Source organism: Podarcis bocagei (genome assembly GCF_964188305.1).
Source record: "Podarcis bocagei genome assembly, chromosome: 6".
NCBI classification, from domain to species: Eukaryota; Metazoa; Chordata; class Lepidosauria; order Squamata; family Lacertidae; genus Podarcis; species Podarcis bocagei.
The window spans coordinates 61,589,521-61,610,493 of record NC_138130.1 but is presented as its reverse complement, the minus strand read 5'-3'; the positions used below and the strand labels follow the sequence as shown (position 1 = coordinate 61,610,493).

Here is a 20,973-nt window from a genome sequence, read left to right as displayed (position 1 = left end):
CCATGTACACTTTCCTGGGAGTAAGTTTCTGTGAACGCAATGGAACTTTCAAGTAATGCATAGGATTGCACTGCGAGTAATGCAGTTCAGTAAAGTCTTTACTTATACCTTTCCCTTTCATCTCGTAATACTGACAATTTAAAAAGGCATCTCAGGTACACAAACTTGTGATTACCTAACTGTGAGGGCTGCAGGTCTTCATGTCATGCTGCAGCATTTGCCTCAAGGGAACTACAAATGTCAGGAAGATGCAAAAATAGTCACAGTGTGAAATAAAATGGATTCAGGAAGTTTAGAAGTCATCATTTAAAAGCTTCTCATGCCAAGCAGTTCAGCTGAAAACAGGTCTGCAATATAGTTTAGAAGATCTAAGTGAGGCACAAGAGACTGGAAATCTGATAATGATTTTATGGGCTGGCAGGCTGTCCTGGAATACTTAAAACATTCTGTAGATGCCAAAGAAACAGAAAAAAAGTCAAGAGACAGCCATAAGTATTGTAAATGTCTGATCTGTAAAGAATTCAGAGGAGAACGCCAGTTCATGTTTGGAAAAATGTACCCTGTGATCTCAACGTCTTTGAATTGAAGGGGGGGAAAGGGGTATCAAAAGACTAGGTTTATCACATTTGCCATTTGGGACTTCACTAATCAGCAGTGGAAAACTGAAGTACCTTCATCTTTGCACAGACTTGCCACTAAAATAATCTCTATAACACCTACTGCTCTGATAGAAAGCACACTTTAGCCCAACACAGCTTTTAAGGCCGCACAGTTCAAGAAAACAAAGCACTGCTATTTCTGTTGGTACTTTGGGTTCCCAAATCCCCATTTGTAGTTTTCTGAAAAATCTATATTTTACTCCATTTCTTTTTCAGCATTTAGAACTTATGCACTTGCCCAGTCTAATGCCAGAAGTTTCACAGATTGTTAACAATGTTTATTTCTATATTACTACTCAGGCTGTATGATGGCTAAAACAGTAGTTTGCCTCTCCTAAGTATATGTGTATTTGTTTCAGTTAGGTAAATGTATAGTTTGGAACATGGCCAAACAAAAAAACAAACAGGCCTCATATGCCTTCTAGCATATTAGATATTAGCAAGCTTGCACATGGGATTGGTCAGAATTCGAAGAAGCCAAAATATTGGTGCAGTTTTAAAAGGTTGGTTGTCACCTGGATTCAAAGTCTAACCACTGGAGAGTTACAGCGCTTACTGTAGCTGTAGAGACCAAAACAGGAGAAGGCGTTATTTAGCGGCTACAGATGCACCATGGTGTTTCTTCTTTCTGTGCTCCTCCCAGTGGTCATTTCTCCTCTGGTCACTGCTGTGAATATACAACCTAACTCTGTCTCCAGGCACTGTGGTCATCTGCAAGGGATCCCCACATGGTGGGGTTAATTTTGTCAGCCTTCATGCCACATTTGCAGACATCTTTATAACACAGAGTTGGTCTGCAAACAGGCTTGGTGCTTGAGGCCAGCTCCCCATAAAGCACATGTTTGGGGATCCTGCCATCTTCCATTCTGTGTACATGACCAAGGTGGCATAGACGTAGCTGAGACAGAAGTGTGAAATGTGCTGGAAATGTGGGCTTGGAAGAACACATCTTTGTTTGGGACTCTATGTGATGCCCAGAATCCTCCTGACACAGTGCATATGGAAGGCATTGAGGTGTTGCTCCTGGTGGGTATAAGTTGTCCATGACTCACTTCCATAAATTAGTGTGATCAGCATATAAGCCAGGTACACCTTCAACTTGGTACTGATCGTTACCATCACAGTTTTCCATACCCTTTTGGAGAGGCAAGCCATTACCGTAGCTGCCTTACCAATATGCTTCTCCAACTGAGCATCAATGGAAAGGTTGGTGGTTATGGTGGAACCCAGGTAGACAAAATCATCTACCAGCTCAAGCATGTGGTCACCAGTACTGATGTGTGGAGTGCTAGCGACATGCTGATCCAAGTTGTTGGTATCCATCAGGCTGCTGGTAACTCCACGCAGGCTTGGGGGAAATGGTTGATGAGTCTCTGCAGAGATTCCTTGGAGTGCGCTATCAAGGCTGCAACATCTGGAAACAAAATCTCACAGATAAGAACCCACTACACTTCTGTCTTGGCATGAAGATGTGCTAGGTTGGATAGACCTCTGTCGCTCCTTGAATGGAAGTACACATTGGCTTCAGCTGAACTGAAGGCATAGGAAAGCAACAGGGAGAAGAATATGCCAAAGAGAGTTGGGGTGAGAACACAGCCCTGTCTCCCACCATTCCCATCAGGGAGTTGCTCTACCAGAAAAATAAATAAAAACAATTCACTTGACATGATGATCCCATTTTGCCATTTTTCTACTAAACTTACTATTTAGAGAAATATTCATTGTTGCTTATATAATGGAATTAAATTATAAAACATAAAATTCACTCAATTAGTTTTTAATGAAGTATTTGTAAAAACAAGAAATTATATTTGTTTTTCTATTTGATTTGCATTTTGGAAGTTTTCATCATCTAACTTTTTGGGGAATGGCTATATATCTTCTAAATAAATAAAAAGAATATTAATTTTAGCTGCTTGAGTTCTCTTAGATGTTTGCAACAAGAATATTGCAGCATTTGTTCCCAACAAAAAATAGCATGAATATATCTTGGAATATGGAAGATTGAAAGGTAAATATTAGGAAGATAAAAACAATTATGCTGCATCATTAATATAAAATTAATAAGCCTAGTTGAGGATGTGTTTGCTGCACACTATATTTCATTCCCTATGATTAAATCATCTCTTTTTATAAGTTATGGAATTATAGCATATCTTACCTTAATTATACTTTTACTAAAATGAAATGTCAAGTCCTTTACTCATGATTTAGAAACCATAGATTATAAATGCAGAAGGGCTGTGTGTGTGTTTGTGTGTGTGTGTGTGTGTGTGTGTGTGTGTGTGTGTGTGATGTATTCCTTTACTCAACACAGTGTGTGATTAACTCATTCTTACCATTCAAACAATATGACCCCAATTCAGATAAGTATTTTATAAACTAAAATTGCAGAATAGGAGTCTCCTATACAGCATCATATCACAAGTAGATTTGTCTGAAAAACATTGGTTTGTATCTAACTAAATCATACTCAAATTAGACCCACTGTAATCAGTCCAGTGGGTAGTATGCATATTAGTGCTACTCAAGAATAGACTCACTGAAATTAATGAACTTGACTAGATTAGGTTCATTCATTTCAATGGGTCTGTTCTGTAAAATTTATTTGAAAAACCACCCATTGATTCCAGTAAGTCAACTCTGAGTATATTTTAACTAGATACAATCCAATGCATATAGACGCGTATTGTCCCACCCTGCCTGAAGTCGTCAACTATTGTCCCTCTGCCTAAAAAATCCACAATCAGTAGTTTGAATGACTACAGACCAGTTGCACTGACTCCAATCATCATGAAGTGTTTTGAGAAACTGGTGCGCCGTCATATTATTTCTTGTTTTCCATCAACTTTTGACAACTACCAGTTTGCATACAGGGCAAATAGATCCACAGAAGACGCTATCACCACCACTCTCCATGCTGCTCTGTCCCATCTGGAGCAGCCGGGGAATTATGTGAGGCTGCTGTTTGTGGATTTTAGCTCTGCTTTTAACACTATCCTCCCCCATAGACTGGTGTCCAAGCTAGAGACGATTGGACTCCCCAACTCCACCTGTCTCTGGGTTTTGGATTTTTTGTCAGAACGTTCTCAGAGGGTTAGAGTAGGGTCACATGTGTCCACAGCCCTTAGCCTTAACACCGGCTCACCACAGGGTTGCGTGTTGAGTCCCCTGCTCTATGCTCTCTATACGTATGACTGTACAGCCATCTACTCCAGCAACAAAATCATCAAGTTTGCTGATGATACTACGGTGGTGGGGCTCATTTCAGGAGGGGATGAGTCCGCCTATCGGGACGAGGTGGAGCGGCTCTGTGTTTGGTGTGGAGAGAACAATCTGGCTCTTAATACGGCTAAGACCAAGGAATTGGTGGTGGATTACAGGAAAAAAAAGGCGGACATTCAGCCCTTGTATATCAACGGGGAACGGGTGGAGAGGGTGGCGGAATTCAGGTTTTTGGGAGTGACTATGGATCAGGGCATGACTTGGAGCGCAAATACCACTGCTCTGGTGAAGAAGGCCCAGCAGAGAATTTATTTCCTCAGACTTTTAAAAAAGAACAATCTGAGTGAGAGACTGCTGGTGTCCTTCTACCGAGGCTCCATAGAGAGCATACTCACATACTGTATTTGTGCTTGGTTCTCCAGTTGTACAGCTAGAGAGAGGAAGGTGCTCCAGAAGGTCATAACCACAGCCCAAAGGATTATTGGTCACCCTCTCCCACCTTTGGAAGAACTGTACGGTTCCCGTTGCCTTAGGAAAGCAAACAACATCCTGCAGGATCCATCTCACCCGGGATACAGTCTGTTTGCACTACTGCCTTCTGGCAGGAGGTATAGAAACATCAAGTCAAGGACAAATAGACTGAAAAACAGTTTCTATCCAAGAGCTGTGGCCTTTTTGAATGCTGTAACTCGATAGTGAGATCTGGGAGTTTTTGGGGGTGGGGGTGGGGGTGGGTGTGGTTGGAAGGTGGTTTGTTTGGTTGTTGTTGTTGTTTTGCTTTTACTGTTTTTAAGGGATGGCATCCAATTTCGTTGCACTTGTGCAATGTTGCACTAGTGTAATGACAATAAAGAATCTATCTATCTATCTATCTATCTATCTATCTATCTATCTATCTATCTATCAAGAAAACTCCAACAGCTACTTCTCTGAAGAAAAACCAGCTTCAGCAAGCTTAGGTTGTACCACAGATTTCAAGGGTACCCACAAAGCAGCAACTTTATCAATCATCAGGTGTAGGGCAGGTGAGCATGGTTTGACCCCAAAAGCCTGACAAGCCAAATGGGGGGGTCTGGTGGAACTAATTAGACATTCAGGCTATAGTTTTTCTGCCACTAAACTAATGAATGAATGAATGAATGAATCATTATGGTCATAGACCAATAAAGCTGAAGTATATGATAAGGATAGGCCCTCAATCTAAATTAAAAGCTGAAGTTTTGGATCATATGCAGAAAGGCTTCAACTGACCATATCCTCATGGTAATACCTGTTTAATCATCACCCATTGTCCGCTCTCCTGACAAGAATACACATTCCCAGGGAGTAAAACTCTCCCTTCAAATTTCTATTCACTGTAATTTAGCGCAGCACAGGAGTTGAACTCAGACCTCTTTGTGTTTTTCAAGTTAGGACTTTCTTATGTAAGTGGCTGCAGAATGTAGCAGGGGTATTCAATTAACTTGTATTCACAGTAGACCCACTGAAACTAACAGTCATGTCCATTCATTTCAGTTGGTCTAATTTGAGTTGAATGACTTAAATTTGATTCATTTTCATGTTTCTTCCCTAATGTTAATATTAACCACTTTGAACTTTCAGAACAGTCCTTTATTGTATATGGGCATCATTCTTAAACAACTAACTTTCTGAAAAAGCCCATTCTTGTGTCATTGCTCTCTGCAGTTCCCTCTGAGGGCAAACATTTAGAAGGTCTTCTAATGCAGAATGCAGGACCTGGGTTGGTTCATGTGAGAGACAGTCCTTGAGGTATTGGGATCCTGAGCCACACAATGCTTTATAGGTTGAACCAACAATTTGCATTGAGACCAGAAACTAACTGGTAGCCACTACAGGACGCGGGTGGCGCTGTGGTCTATACCACTGAGCCTCTTGGGCTTGCCAATCAGAAGGTCAGCGGTTCGAATCCCCACGACAGTGTGAGCTCCCGTTGCTTGGTCCCTGCTCCTGCCAACCTAGCAGTTCGAAAGCATGTCAAAGTGCAAATAGGTAAATAGCTACTGCTCCGGTGGAAAGGTAAATGGCATTTCCGTGCACTGCTCTGGTTTCACCAGAAGCGGCTTAGTCATGCTGGCCACGTGACCTGGAAAAACTGTCTGCGGACAAACGTTGGCTCCCTCGGCCAGTAAAGCAAGATGAGTGCCACAACCCCAGAGTTGTCCGCGGCTGGACTTAACGGTCAGGGGTCCCTTTACCTTTAGCTTTACAGTTGTGCCAAAATTGGTTTTATATCCTAGCAGGACCTGGCTGCTGATTTTTGCACCATCTTACAGTAATCTAGCCAGGAAGTTATCAGAGTGGAAGCAACAGAAAATTGGCCTACCCTGTCCAGATGCAAATGGAGCACCAGATGATGCTGATGGAAGGGACTTTGCAGCACCGAAGCCACTTGAGCCTCAAGTGACATTAATAGATCCAGAAGTACCAGAATACCCAAGCAACATACCTGCTCTTACAGAGGGAGTGTAACCTCATCCGGAACAGGCCACACCCCTCTCTCTGGGCTTCTTGCCAAATGTACTATTCTCAGTCACTCTCATACTTACAAAGCCAGACAATAATGGTTGTCGGTACCTGAAGGGGTTAATCTGTACAGTTCATTCCTTTGAGAATATAAATGGAAAAAAGTTCTGGATGCTAGAGGTAATATTTCAACCTCAGATTTTATTACACACACTTTCATTGCTAAGCATAGTGTGTCCTGCAGAACTGGAGAAAATTACGATCTCTTGTTCACAAAGGCTTGAATCCTTCATCACTCTCATAATCCCTCCGTAAGACACAGAAAATCACTTCCATCATCTCCATAACACTGTTAATTTTTCATAGTGAATGTCTTTTTTTATTGCTCATTTAAGAAAGGTGCCAAGATCACAGTTATTACTTATTAGCCCAAACCAGTTTATTACTGAGTCTAAAATACCAGGCTCCCGTTCTCTTGCAATGCACTACACATACACACTGCTACATATCAGCCATTCTATAATATTTTACAAGTGTTGAGAGACAAGAGATCTAGTGTAAATCCAAATGAGAGTATATATGCTGTATAGACACACACAATTTAAAATACATATATTTATAAACATACAAACGTTAACCAATCATGGTATACTTTAAAACTAGAACAAGTCTCTCATACATAGTTTTGAGTCTTGATTATGAAATAACTGGAAAAAATGCTATGTTGAGAACATGCAATAATCTGTGCTGTATTTTAAAAATGTTTATATTGTATACACTTTTCTAGGTTTGCATTTCAAGGGAAAAAGCAAAATTAAGTGTGTTTAAGTAGCGATCCAAGGCATGGGTTTAGATACAACATTTACGTCAAATGTATAAATTTCTCTTATGTGCGGTTTCTATCCCACAAATTCCTTAATTATATTTGTGTTTTTTTGTTTTTTTAAAAAAGGATAGAATCAAGCCACAACTAAGAGTTTGGAAATGAAGATCAATTTCCCAAATGAGTCACTTCAGGTTTTGATCATATTTAAAGAAGAGGAAGTGGCAAACAATGACTGCTTGTTCTCAAACACAGGTAGTGATTGCTAATTCAGGTTAGGTTTCACATACCTTCCTTCCTTCCAAAACTAAACTAAAAAAAAAAAAAAAAGTTTATGTGCCCCATCTCCATTCCCTGATGAAGCCAGGTGGTAATCCAAAAGTAAGTTAGCCTTTCCAAATGCTTAATATCAAAACGGGACTAAATCAATCTAGAGCACTTGTCATGGCTTTGCAAGTCACTGCAGCTAAGCTATTGACATGAGTGGAATTGTATGTCAGCCTGAGTTCCACGGCCTGGCAAAACTGAGCTAAATAAAAATGAACTCCCTATAGCAAAAATTGCTATAAATGTGTTTTTTCGTGGGGAGGGGGATGAAATTATATCATCCAATCTATAAAGAATTGCAGCATAAGGATGAAAGTAATTCAGAAAACGACATGAACATTAAAAGTATAATCACCCCTCCATTTCTAAATAACATCTGGGAGAATGTTACTGAGAACAGACTTAATGGAAAGCTACTAAGAACTTATTGCATATTAACACAACTATACAAGAATGCCTGCTTTTGCTTTCTAAGTGACCTCACAATGAGCTTTCAATCCAGGTGTGGAGGGAACAGAACTGACACATCCTAGGCTTTCAAGACTTTAATGATGCCCAGAGCTTTCATTTTCCTTTACACTTTGACAACAGAAAACATGGCCTCCTTATGTACAACATAAAACCTTATAAAGCAGCCAGCTGTTCACTCCCTAGTGGTTCTTGCTTCTGCCGACAGTGCTGTAACAGTGTCAGATTTTCATGACAACACCATTGAATAGCGGTATCATATCTGAATGTGTGCAGTGGGCTTGCCTTTTCTCTTTCTGCCTGTGTGTATATCAAATACACAGACAGCCGCTTTATTTCCCAATGGTCTAAACCGGCAAAATAATACTTAACAGTAGCCCGTTTTTACACTGATCCATGAGAGTTTTGTTGTCACAAAATTGCAAGATATAATCCTTTGTTTTCTATCACCGCTTGTAAAGTTGTTGTTAACAATACAAATGGACACATCATCTCTGTTTCCTGCTCACTAGATAGTTGGTGTGTATATAACCTATAGACAGACACACACACACACACACACTCTTAAAGAAAGACCTCAGAGATGTAAGTTTTCTATTCAAGCTCAATATCATACTAATAATCATACTGAAGGCCAGATGCCCTTGAAAAAGTTTGACTTTTGTTGTTGTTTTTTAAAAACACACCTCCAACAAACTAATTTACCTAACAGACCTTTTAAAAGGTCATCTTCCTGGAGATTTTTCTTTCTTTCTTTCCAAATCTGCTATCCTGTTTTTCAACTCAAAATCTTGGAAATCTATCAGGAAAAATGAAATGGTCTTTGCCTGATGCCAGTAGAATAAAAGAGAAGACTCAACACCAGACATGCCTATCTGGGCTATGTGGGCTTTTGGGGGCAGGGGGGCAGGGGATGTTTGCTAAGTTGGCACCATTCCTGAAAAAGTCTGTTTCTCTGGTCCAGGCTTCAGAAGACACAGGCACTTGGAGAAAGGCCTCAGTGGATAAGCTCAGAATATGGAAGATTCATGTAGGCATAAGTGGTTATTACAATGTCCCAAGCTATGGAAACCAGATCAATAATGCTTGCTGTACTGGAGGACTTGTGGGCAAGAGCTTAACAGTTACCAAATTGGAGCAATTAATTTCACATTCAGGATAGTTTGGCAGCACCCACACAATACTATGATCTAAAATATTAGGAAATATAAGTTATTTTTAATGCAGCATTTGTTACTCATTGACCTGGTACTGACCATTATATCTCAGTTTAAAAAGCTGAAATATATACAAGCATTTTCTCCAGACATTTGTTCCTGGCAACACCTTTTCCATCCTACCTTTTTAACACCAGGAAGTTTCAAATAACTATAGTTTCTCATTATGTCTGAACCTGGTTTGAAATTGTTTTAAAATACTGACTTATTCCCAACCTTGTAAACATAGTTTTTGGTTTACAGCTAACAGGCTGATTGAAGAAGTTCTAGTGTTAATTATGGCAGAACGAGAAGGCGGGTAGAATGGGAGGAGAAAGATGCTGTGTGTGAAAGGCTTGTTCAAATCTTGGCTTACTTAGCCAGCTAGGATTGTCTGAACTAGGTCATAATAGTTCTATTTATATGTTACTTTAGCAAATACCAACTTTACATATTGTATTGTAACATTGCAGATGTTCACAAAAATGGCATCTTGTGTGTCAGCCATCCATATCTGTCAGCTGTATCAGTGAGCTGCCAAGGACTATCAACATAACTATTTTTACAAATTTATAACATATCTATTTTTTCTGCATTGTAATAAAAAATGTGCACTAAAAAGGTGTCCGGGCATACTGAATAGCTCTTACATCTACCGTACTTGTTCCAACACTAGTTTATTAACAAAATTTGAAGCCATCCTGTTTCCTTTCTCCCCTCTCTATATTGCACAAATGCCACTTCTTTAATGATGAAATGTTCTCCCTGTTACATAGCTGCTCAATTTAACCCTAAAGACTGAATCAGTGCGACTGAACAACCAGCAGAGCAGAAAACTAAAGGTTCATCTCCCATGTGGCTGAGGTCAGGTTTTCTACATTTCTTTCAGGAAAATACTCAACATCATAGCACATAAATATAAGACAACCTGTCTTTACGGGTACATTTGAAGCTTTCTTCTGGTGTGTTTAATTATTTATGTGTCGTCTTCAAGGTCCATACTGTGTAGATCTACCCTTTTCTCCTAGCTAAGATTTGTATTGGTTTTAATAAAATACAATCAAACAGTAACAAAGGTAGCCCAATAACTGGCCAACTCTCTACCCTCTTTCTCACCCTAGGAAACAATGGAGGGAAAGGACAAGAAAGAAGAAAGGCAGTGAGCTTAAATTTTAAGCAAACCACACATAATAAACAGTGAGAAAAACAGAAATGCTAAATAAAGAAAAGAAATAGACGGGAAAGAGTAGGGAGAGAGGAGAGGCAAAGGGGACATGCAGCAGAAAAGCAGCTCAAGCAGAGCATAAAGTCGCTGCTTAAAAGACAGAGAAAACCAGGCCTGCACTAACACAGGGGTACACCAAGGGGATAGGAAATGAGATTTCTAACATTACAAGATAATATTTATTTGTCACCAAAGCAGTACGTACAATATGAAATTATTAAAATGAAGCTTTGGTGACAAAGATCCAGTAAGATTACTTACGACACCTTGCCAACACTGTATAATTTTAGGACAATTCCTCCAAACATGTGAACCAAACTGGTCCATGTCAGCCCATGGCAACATCAACAGGTATAGTTATCATGAAGGTTAAGATAGTATATAGCTTATCAGTGTATATTAAGTGTATACACTTAAATCATGGTGTTTTTTAAAAATAAGATGGTGCAAATTTGAGGCAGTTAATCTGATAGACAGAAAAATATTTTGCTAGTGTATTTTCTGTCTTGCAGTAGTTAATTCCAATTTCCATTAACAGCTAAGAACATCTACATCAAATAGCATCTAAAAGAAAGAATTGTTTCATGCAGTTAATATGTTGGATTTTTGAAATGACAAGAAGGACCAAATTTAGAAACAAGACAATACTACCGTTAAATGTACTGCCTAGGAGCCCTGGCCAGCAGTGCATCGACCATGGTGCCCGCCTCCTGATGAGAATATACTTTGGGATTAATTTTTAAGCCTTTTGTCTAGAAGGATTCTCTCTGGCTACTTTCATATCTAACAATGATGAGTGTTTGCTTCACTTTTATATCAACCACAGTTTAGCATTATGTCAGATGCCGGAATTGTAGCTAACGTTAACTATTGTTAGTAAAAACAAGTCAGCTTCATAAGACTAAGCACACTTTAGTCATCATGACAAACAAAAACTTATGAATTCCTCCTCACAGCCACCAATGGAGGGGGAAGAAGGCAGGGATTAGCTGCAGTTTGTCCTCAATGGTTCAACATTACATGCAAATACAGCTTTCCATTATACATTTAGCGGACTATCCCCCACTTTACTAGAAATCTCAAAATGAATCAAGTGTTGTACCATAAAAACAATTCTACAGTGATATAGTTACTTACCTATTGGATTTACAGAGAGATGGTTTGATATCACAAAGGTCATTACAGTTCAGCGATCCACATTGGAAATCCATTGAGAATATAAAAAGAAACAAAAAAATGAAAGTTAGAGTTTTTATTTTATTGCTACAATTTAAAACAAATAATTAATCTACATTAATTAAATATAAGAATTCGATTTATCACATTAAATACAGAAGAATATGGCATGACCATTTAAGAAAACCCACTTCTACTACACTTTTGCTTTCTTGTACACTCATTACAGCAGTGAAATTGTGAAAAAGAAAGTACAACGTGAGCAGTGACTTTATTACATCTAATAAACATCAAAGAATCCTGCCAGTTTTGATACCAGATAACACAGGAACATAATTTTGAAAATAAAACAAAACAAATGAAACCAAATTAATTTTTTATCTGAATATAAACAGGCAGTGAACCAAAGATGGAAATTAAGCATTGAGGCAGAAATTGAACAATTCAGATGTGTTTATAGAAACCTCACAACTTGAAGCATCTTCATTTGCTACTAAATAAAGCTATTATTCATTGTGCAAACAGATACTCACAATAAATGGGGAAACAGCTATCCATTATAGCCACTGTTGAGTGAACATGGGAATTTTTGATTAAATGAAATAAAGAACACTCTTACTAGTCATAGGAACATCCTGGGCCACATCCCCAGCAGCTATATTAGAAGTGCAAATGCACTGAAATTTGTAAGATTTGATCCATGAGGAATTGGCAGAATTGGTATGTCACAATTCACTCCATATTCAGCATTTTTAGCAGTCCATTGCTGAATTATTTGCCATCAGCCCTAGGATGCAACATGTGCTAAGCCTCTGTATCCTCATTCTGATGTTCACTTCAATTTAAAAGGGAAGGGTTGTTAATGTTGTTTTCATCTTCTTTCTGCATCAGAAAATGCAGACCATGACCCCTGGGGCATGGTATATGCTCCACATTTCTGTAAGATCTCTAACCCCATGAGGACGAGGTTTTTTATTCTTATAAAACACTTTCCCCCTTGAAGAGCAGTATGCTAAGGGATGGGAAATACTGGAGCCTGGGGTTGTGTCAGGCTCCCCATCTAAAAAGCCTTCAAGGAAGGTAAAAAATAAATAAATGAAAGTAAGCATGTATAATGGAACTGGAGCATCTGTGACCCTTCAGATGTTATTGGACTCTAATGCCCATCAGTCACGATGGTCAAAGATAATGCAAGCTGGAGTCCAACAAAATAAAGTGTCTCATGTCTGATGAGCTGCATGCTCACTAAGTTCCATAAAGTTTAGTGAATTGGCTACTTTTGCACAAAATGAGACCAAGCAGAAATGAGGAACAGTGACATAACAGAGGTCAGCATGAAACACATGAAAGGTGGATTGTCAATACAACAGGGAGTAAACTAGAATAGGGAGTAAATAATAGGGAGTAGGCTACTGTCAAATAGCTTTGACAATACAAAGGGAGTAAACAAATCAGAAGTCTATTAATGAAAATAAGAGAAAAATCTACAAAGGAGGAACATCTATACTGGGAAGCCAAAAAAGATGGATTCAGAGACGTACGTGTGTGTGTGTGTGTGTGTGTGTGTGTGTGTGTGTGTGTGTGTGTTTAAAGTAAAAAACCTTTTAAAGAGATTATTTCAGTTCAGTTCAGTTTCAACTACTGACTTGCAAAGATCACATCTTGTCAGTGATGATTTTACTCATTATTCTGGTTCTAACTACATGGGTGATTGAGCCAACAAGCCACTGTGAGTTCTGTACTCAATATGCATGGAATAACCCATCACTTCAAACTGGCTGTTAGTGGCTGATATTTGTCTCTGTAGCGAGCTGTGAAATAGAAGAGTGTTAAAATTGTTGCACTGAAAGTTACATTTATTCTTTTGCTAATGGAAATGTATCCAAATGAACCTCTATATCTGTTTCCAGTTGTTACCCAATTATAGGAGAGGTTCGTGTTTCTCTGCTTTAGTATATATTTCATTTTGAGAGCTGTTTTTTTCTTTTTCCAACTCCACCCAAACCAGTTTGTTTATTCAACCAAATGAATGAATATGTAAAAATAAATGGCTTTGCCTCCCAAGCTTTTATATTTATCTTCCAAAGCTTCAGTCTCTTTCCAACTCCAGATCTTGTGTTCCTTTCCGTATTATATCTAGGACACTCTACCAAAAAGATAGCTTGGTAACTTTCCCCAGCAAAACGGAAAACAGAAATAATTTATATATATCCTTGGCAACTGTTTCTGAAAACTTCCTACAACACTCACAGGCACAGATTTTAGATTATAGCGCAAGGCAGGGCATTGAAAGTCAGCCAGGAAAGAAACTCAACTTATTATTAAGGAGAGAGGAATTATCTATTGAAGTAGGTGGTTATTAGGCCTATACTGAAGAAAAACAAGTTGCTTATAAATGTGGTTCTTTGATAGGTATTCTGTATTGTTGCACATATGGGTGCTGTACCTGAACAGAGCCTCATTTCAGAATTGTCTAGAGCTGGAGTAGTATTTTGAAGACCAGCCAACCCCACCCTCAATGGGTATGGTGTAGGGGATTTGGCTCCTGCCTTTCTGTCAGTCCTAACCAGCATTAACAAATTGGAGCCTATCCTGTACAGCTCAGTGCTGGAAACCATTTCCATGGGGTGAGTGGGATCAGCAGGAACTTGTATACTTTGAAAGAATTTGTCCGTTCGTACAACCTAAGTATGCCTCACCCACTTCCACTCTGCTGAAGAACAGAGAATACTGTTTGTTGCTGGAGGCAGCTAACGTACCTACTTACTTAATACAGTTTATATACCATTTGATTGTAGAAAAAGACCTCAAAGTGGTTAACAGTGAAGGTAAAACAATAAAATTTGATGATCATCTATTGCCAGAAGACAATGCTTCCTGAACACAGACAGAAGCATAACCTTATATGAGCATGCCACAGACCAACTGATAAGATGTGCTAAAGAGCTGCCATCTCAAACAAGATAAAATGCCACTAAGGTAATGTGTGCACCAGTCTCATGTGTGTACCAGTCTCACAACTGAACAGCAAGGACTAAGTGGGTCCTGAACCTAGTCCTGGCCTGTTTCTTTTTTTTTTTTTTATAAAATTTTTTATTGCGTTTCTTTCCATAGGTTAACAGATTAATTTACATAGCAACATACAAGAAACATTTTTTTTTATATATATGAAGAAAAATAGAAAAAAGAAGACAAAAGTTAAATATCATCAAATTCACTTTCTTTTGGACCTCCTCACATCCTCTCAACATTGCTTTCATTATTCTAACCAGTTCAGCAATTTATTATCTTGTTTCACATCTTATTATACCTTTAAGTTTATTATGTTACCAATTTCAAAAGTTTGTAATTTGTTTTCAAGACTTTTAATAAACATAATATTTTGTTTCTAATTTATCTCGTTTTTTTCATCATTACTTACTTTATCATTTACTTAGATAAATTGCAGAAGCGTGACGTTTCTTAATCGTGCAAATCTTAACATTCAAACAACTTATAGTATTTTTGCAAATAGTCCTTAAATTTTTTCCAGTCTTCCTCCATTGTTTCTTCGCTCAGATCTCGGATTCTGCCAGTCATTTCTGCCAACTCCATGTAGTCCATCAGCTGCGTCTGCCAGTCCTCCAGTGTGGGTAAATCTGGTGTCTTCCAGAACTTTGCGATAAGGATCCTTGCTGCTGTGGTTGCATACATAAACAAGGTTCTATCCTTCTTTGGCACCTTCCGGTCCACCATGCCCAGAAGAAAGGCCTCTGGTTTCTTAGAAAAGGTATATCTGAATACCTTTTTCAGCTCATTATGTATCATTTCCCAAAAGGCCTTTACTTTCGGGCAGGTCCACCAGAGGTGAAAGAATGTCCCTTCTGCCTCCTTGCATTTCCAACACTTATTATCAGAAAGATGATATATTTTAGCCAACTTGACTGGGGTCATGTACCACCGGTATACCATTTTCATAATGTTCTCTTTCAAGGCACTACATGCCGTGAATTTCATACCGGTGTTCCATAACCTTTCCCAGTCCTCAGACATAATGTTGTGTCCTACATCCTGTGCCCATTTTATCATAGCAGATTTAACTGTCTCATCCTGTGTGTTCCATTTAAGCAGCAAGTCATACATCCTCGAAAGTACCTTAGTCTTTGGTTCTAGTAGCTCCGTCTCCAGTTTCGATTTCTCCAACTGAAAACCCACTTTTTTATCCATTTTAAATACCTCTTGAATTTGAGCATAATGTAACCAATCTCGCACCTTGTTTTTTAGTTTGTCCTGGCTTTGGAGCTTCCAATTATCTCCAACTCTTTCAATCAATTCCCAATATTTTGGCCAGTAGGCCTCCATATTGGGCCTTTTTTTAGAAATCTTGGCTTCCACTGGTGATAACCACCTCGGGGTCTTACTTTCTAATAAGTCCTTGTACTTCATCCAGACGGCAAAAATTGATTTTCTGACAATATGGTTTTTAAACAGTTTGTGAACCTTCGCCTTGTCATACCACAAGTATGCATGCCAACCATACACATTATCAAACCCTTCCAGATCTAGGACATCGGTGTTTTCCAACAGAAACCAATCCTTCAACCAGCAGAAGGCTGCAGCTTCGTAGTACAACCTTAAGTCCGGCAGGGCAAACCCCCCTCTTTCTTTTGAGTCAGTTAGTATTTTAAATTTTATTCGGGGCTTTTTGCCCTGCCAGACAAACTTAGAGATATCCTTCTGCCATTTTCCAAAACATTCCATTCTGTCCACGACCTGAAGGGTTTGAAATAAGAATAACATTTTTGGCAAAACACACATCTTTATAGCTGCGATTCGGCCTGACAAGGTAAGTTTCAATCTTGACCAAATATCCAAGTCTTTTTTAATTTCCAACCAACATTTTTCATAATTATCTTTAAATAGATTTAAGTTTTTAGTGGACAAAGATACCCCCAGGTATTTCACTTTTTTAACCACACTTAGCTCTGTCTCTTTCTGGTACCCCTCTATCTCTGTAGGCGTCAAATTTTTGGCCAAAACCTTAGTTTTTTGTTTGTTTAGCTTGAATCCCGCCACCCGACCAAACTCCAAGATAAGTTCAAGAACTCTTTTTGTGCTAGATTCTGGCTCCTGTACTGTCAAGACTAGGTCATCTGCAAAAGCTTTCAATTTGTATTGTTTCGCTCCGACCACTATACCCTGCACCAACTGGTCCTCCCTGATCATATTCAGCAATACCTCCAGAACAGAAATAAATAACAGAGGGGATAGAGGGCACCCCTGTCGTGTCCCTTTTTCAATTTGGAGTTCCTCCGATACCACATTGTTCACTATCAGTTTAGCTTTTTGTTCTGAATAGATTGCTTCTAATCCATTTTCAAACCCCCGTCCCACTCCCATCCCTTTCAAGTTTTTCTTCATAAACATCCAAGAAATGTTGTCAAATGCTTTCTCCGCATCAATAAAGATTAAAGCAGCCCTTGTGTTTCTAATTCGTAACAGCTCCAGTATATCAATAATGTTCCTGGTGTTGTCAGACATGTGTCTACCAGGGAGAAAGCCTGCTTGGTCCTTGTGAATTACTTCATTTAATACATTTTTGAGTCTATTTGCTAAAATGTCTGCAAATATTTTGTAATCCACATTCAGGAGTGAGATGGGACGGTAGTTCTTAAGCTGGGTCTTTTCCCTTTCTGACTTGGGAATCAATGTGATGAATGCTTCTTTCCACGTTTCCGGTGCCTTCCTCCCCTCCATGATCTGGTTACAAACCTCCAACAACGGTTGTATCAAGAAGTCCTTCAGAGTCTTATAATATTTGGAGGTGAGTCCATCCGGGCCTGGAGATTTGCCCAGCTGCATACTTTGGATGGCACCTTCAATTTCCTGTTGAGTTATTTTGCTGTTAAGAATTGATCTTTTATCTTGACTTATTTTAGATAATCCATTTGTCCTCAAAAATTGATCTATTTCCGATTCTTTCTGAGGCCCCTGTGCGTAAAGCTCTTTGAAATATCTGTGGAAGCACTTTCTTATTTCTTCTGGTTTCTGAACTATTTTTCCTTGAATCTCCAAGTTTGTAACCGTGTTTAACTTTTGTCTTTTTTTCAACTGCCAAGCTAACAACTTTCCACATTTATTTGCTGATTCAAACGATATCTGCTTCATTTGTTTAATTTTCCACTCAATCTCTTGATTGATCAATTTCGAATATTGTGCTTGATGAAATTTGATCTCTCTTAGCACCTCTTTTGACTTCGGTTTGGTTCTCAACTTTTTCTCTCCTTCACTTATTTTCTCTAAAATTTTTTCCTTTTTTCCATTCCAAAATTTTCTCTTTATTGTATTCTGTTGTATCAGAAACCCTCTCATTACAGCTTTACTTGCATCCCAGATTGTTCTTTTCTCCACCGTAGTGTTCAAGTTTATTTCAAAATAGTCCTTTAGCGTTTTTTGGGCCTTCTTAACAATCTCTTGATCTCTTAACAAGGTGTCATTCATTCTCCATCTGAAGGATCCAGTTGGGAAAAGTCTCAATTCCATTTTTAAGGCATTATGGTCGGAGCAGGTTTTTGGGCAGATTTCCACTTTTCTTGTTTTCGGAGCCAGCCCTCTAGATATCCAAATTTGGTCAATTCGTGTCCATGACAAGTGGGCCTCAGAGAAGAAGGTTCCTTCTTTACCCAAGGGGTTCCTTGTCCTCCAGATGTCAATCAAGTCCATATTGTCTGTCATTTCAAAAAAGGTTTTAGGGAGTCTGCCGTCTGTTGTTAAGTTTTGATTTTGGGATTTGTCCATATTTGTTGACACCACCCCATTCATATCTCCCATCACAATAATGTTAGAATAGTCCAAATAGTCCATCATTGTCTCATGCAGCTTCTTATAGAATTCTGATTTTCCATCATTTGGCGCGTAAACTCCTAATATCAAAATCTTTTCCCCTTGTGTTTGAATTTCAATTGCGAGAATTCTTCCATGATCATCTTTGAATAGAAATTTTGGTGACAGGTTCTCCTTTGCATAAATTACAACGCCTCTTTTTTTAACTTTGTCTGATGAGATAAATTCTTGGCCAAGTCTTTTATTGATTAATACTTTCCTATGGAGCCTAGTCACATGTGTTTCTTGAAGGCATATTACATCCAATTGTTCTTTTTTTAGGATATGAAATATCCTCCTTCTTTTTTCCGGAGAATTCCCGCCATTTATATTCCAACTAAGTAGCTGCAGAGACATCCCGTTCTATTTAAGATGTTCTTAGGAAGAGGTGCCTTCCTTTTGCTCAGATCCCGAGGGTGCAGGCGTTGGCCCGCTTCCAGGCAGTATTGGTGCTGGTAAGACTGGAAGCCAGTCTACTCCTTTTTGGAGATCTTCTCCGTGGTCGTGAAGGAACTTTTGGTTATCTTCAGGTGTTCTAATTTTAACCTTCCTTTCTTTGTAGGTGAAGGATAATCCTTGTGGGAACTCCCACCTATAGGGAATTGCGTTGTGTCTCAGCAATTTTGCTAGTTCTGTATAGGTGGCTCTGAGGTCCAGCAACTGTCTCGGAATATCTCTATAAATTTCCACCCTTTTGTCTTGTATTTCAATTGCTTTTTTGAAGTGAAGACCTAGGATCTTGTCTCTCTCTTCCTTTGATCTTAAAATTATCAAACAGTCTCTGGATCTGTCTTTCCTTACCAATCTTCCCAGTCTGTATGCCGAGACAATCCTGAAGTCTGTATCTTCCTTTAAACCCCAGAACTTCGAAAATTCCTGTGTCAAATATCCAATCAAGTCTCCTTGCTCGAGTTCCGGGATGCCTCTCAATTTGATGTTACTCTCACGATTTTTCAGTTCCACCATTGACAGATAGACTTGTTGTTCACCCACCTGTTTGTGCAGGGGCTTAACTTCTCCTTTTATTTCTTCAACTTCTTTTTGTAGAGCTCCCACTTTCTGGATTGCTTCTCCAGCTAATTCCCGATTTTCCGCTGTTGCTCCTTGCAAATTCTCTATAGCTTGCGTGTGCTGGGAAACTTGTTCAGTCAATTTTTGAATCGAAGAGGTCGCTTTATCTATTTTCAAAGACTGGTCGTCCACTTTCTGGTTTAAACTTGATAGTTGCTCCAATATTTGTTTTAGTAATGTATCTGACCCACCTGCTGCCATATCTTCTTCAGTGGACTTCTCGGTTATTTCCCCTTCCCTCTGAGACACCAGTACAGCTGGAACCGACGATCGGCGTCCTTGGGTCAGTGTTGTTTGTACAAATTGTGTTGGTTTTCTTTCTTTTTCTTTTTCCTTAACCTCTTTAGATTCCTTAGCTTTAGATGCTCTTGTTCTCCCTGCACCACTCATTACACATCTGTCAGTGTTCAAGGTCAGATTGTCTATTGTTCCATGGGAGAGACAAATTCAGAAGTAAACAACCAGTGAAGTGGAATTCAAAACAAAAGTCAGTTCCCAGGGTTTTATAATCCGAAAGCCCTGTAGGGGGAGTGCCACCAGGTTTCAAAGACAAAGAAGGAAGTAATCCGCCATTAAAGTTCCAAATTATTTCAAATCAGTAGATCCAATAGTCCAACAGTCCCTTCAGAAACTCAGAGTTTCCCAAAGCACCTTTTATAGTTCAACAAAGTTTCACAAGAGGTGCTTGCAACAGTATCCCATCCAATCTTTTCTGCTCAAATGTAACAGTTACGTTCCAGCAAAGTTTTTACAACTGTTTCCGCAGTTTGACACAATCTCCCTCTCTGGCAGCCCGACGATCTGGCTCCTTAAAATACAGCCCGAAGAAGAAAAAAGATAGGAGGAAAATCCCCATTTACTACTTCTTTTAGTCAATGTCCATTTCCACCTTCAGCTTAAAAAGAAACAAGCAGATCTGATAGCACGAAAAAGTTAAAGCTTCCCACAGTCCCGTTTCAAGCGCTTTCCGCTTTTTAAAGCTTTGCTTTGATCTTGTCAGCAATGTCGGAAGACGGACTTCCCTTTTCTCGTCTCCCGCTTTCAGCCGAATTAACGAAATTCTTTGCCAAATTTTAAACCCCTTTACTCACGGGTATGTTGCTTGCAGTTTGGTGTTGATTTTAGGAAGAAGGATCAGCGCTCATCTGTAACAGCCGCGCGGCTTCACTTCCGCGGAAAGAGCGATGAACTCACAGCACCGCTACCCCTCCTTCACTCCGGGTCTCCTTACGGGGTCCCTTCTGTGTTTTCAGAGCAGCTTCTGGTGCCCGCCGAGTCCCACGGCCACGGGCTCACTCTACCCGTGGTTTATCTTGATGGGTCGTCGCTATGCCGCAGCGAACGACCCTTTTCCGCGGAGCCCCTCTTCAGAGAACGAAGAGGACCGCCATTACAGTTTCGCGCCGCCCCCGGAAGTTCTAGTCCTGGCCTGTTTCTTGATACAGTATAGAATACAGT

The 20,973-nt window shown here is 39.4% G+C and overlaps 1 protein-coding gene across 21 annotated transcripts in view; it reads right to left on the bottom strand.

Annotated features, from left to right (window-relative positions):
- ROBO2 (roundabout guidance receptor 2) overlaps window positions 1-20,973 on the bottom strand; it is an 839,550-nt gene that overhangs the window by 225,711 nt on the left and 592,866 nt on the right. The gene's annotated exons all lie outside the window — the stretch shown is intronic.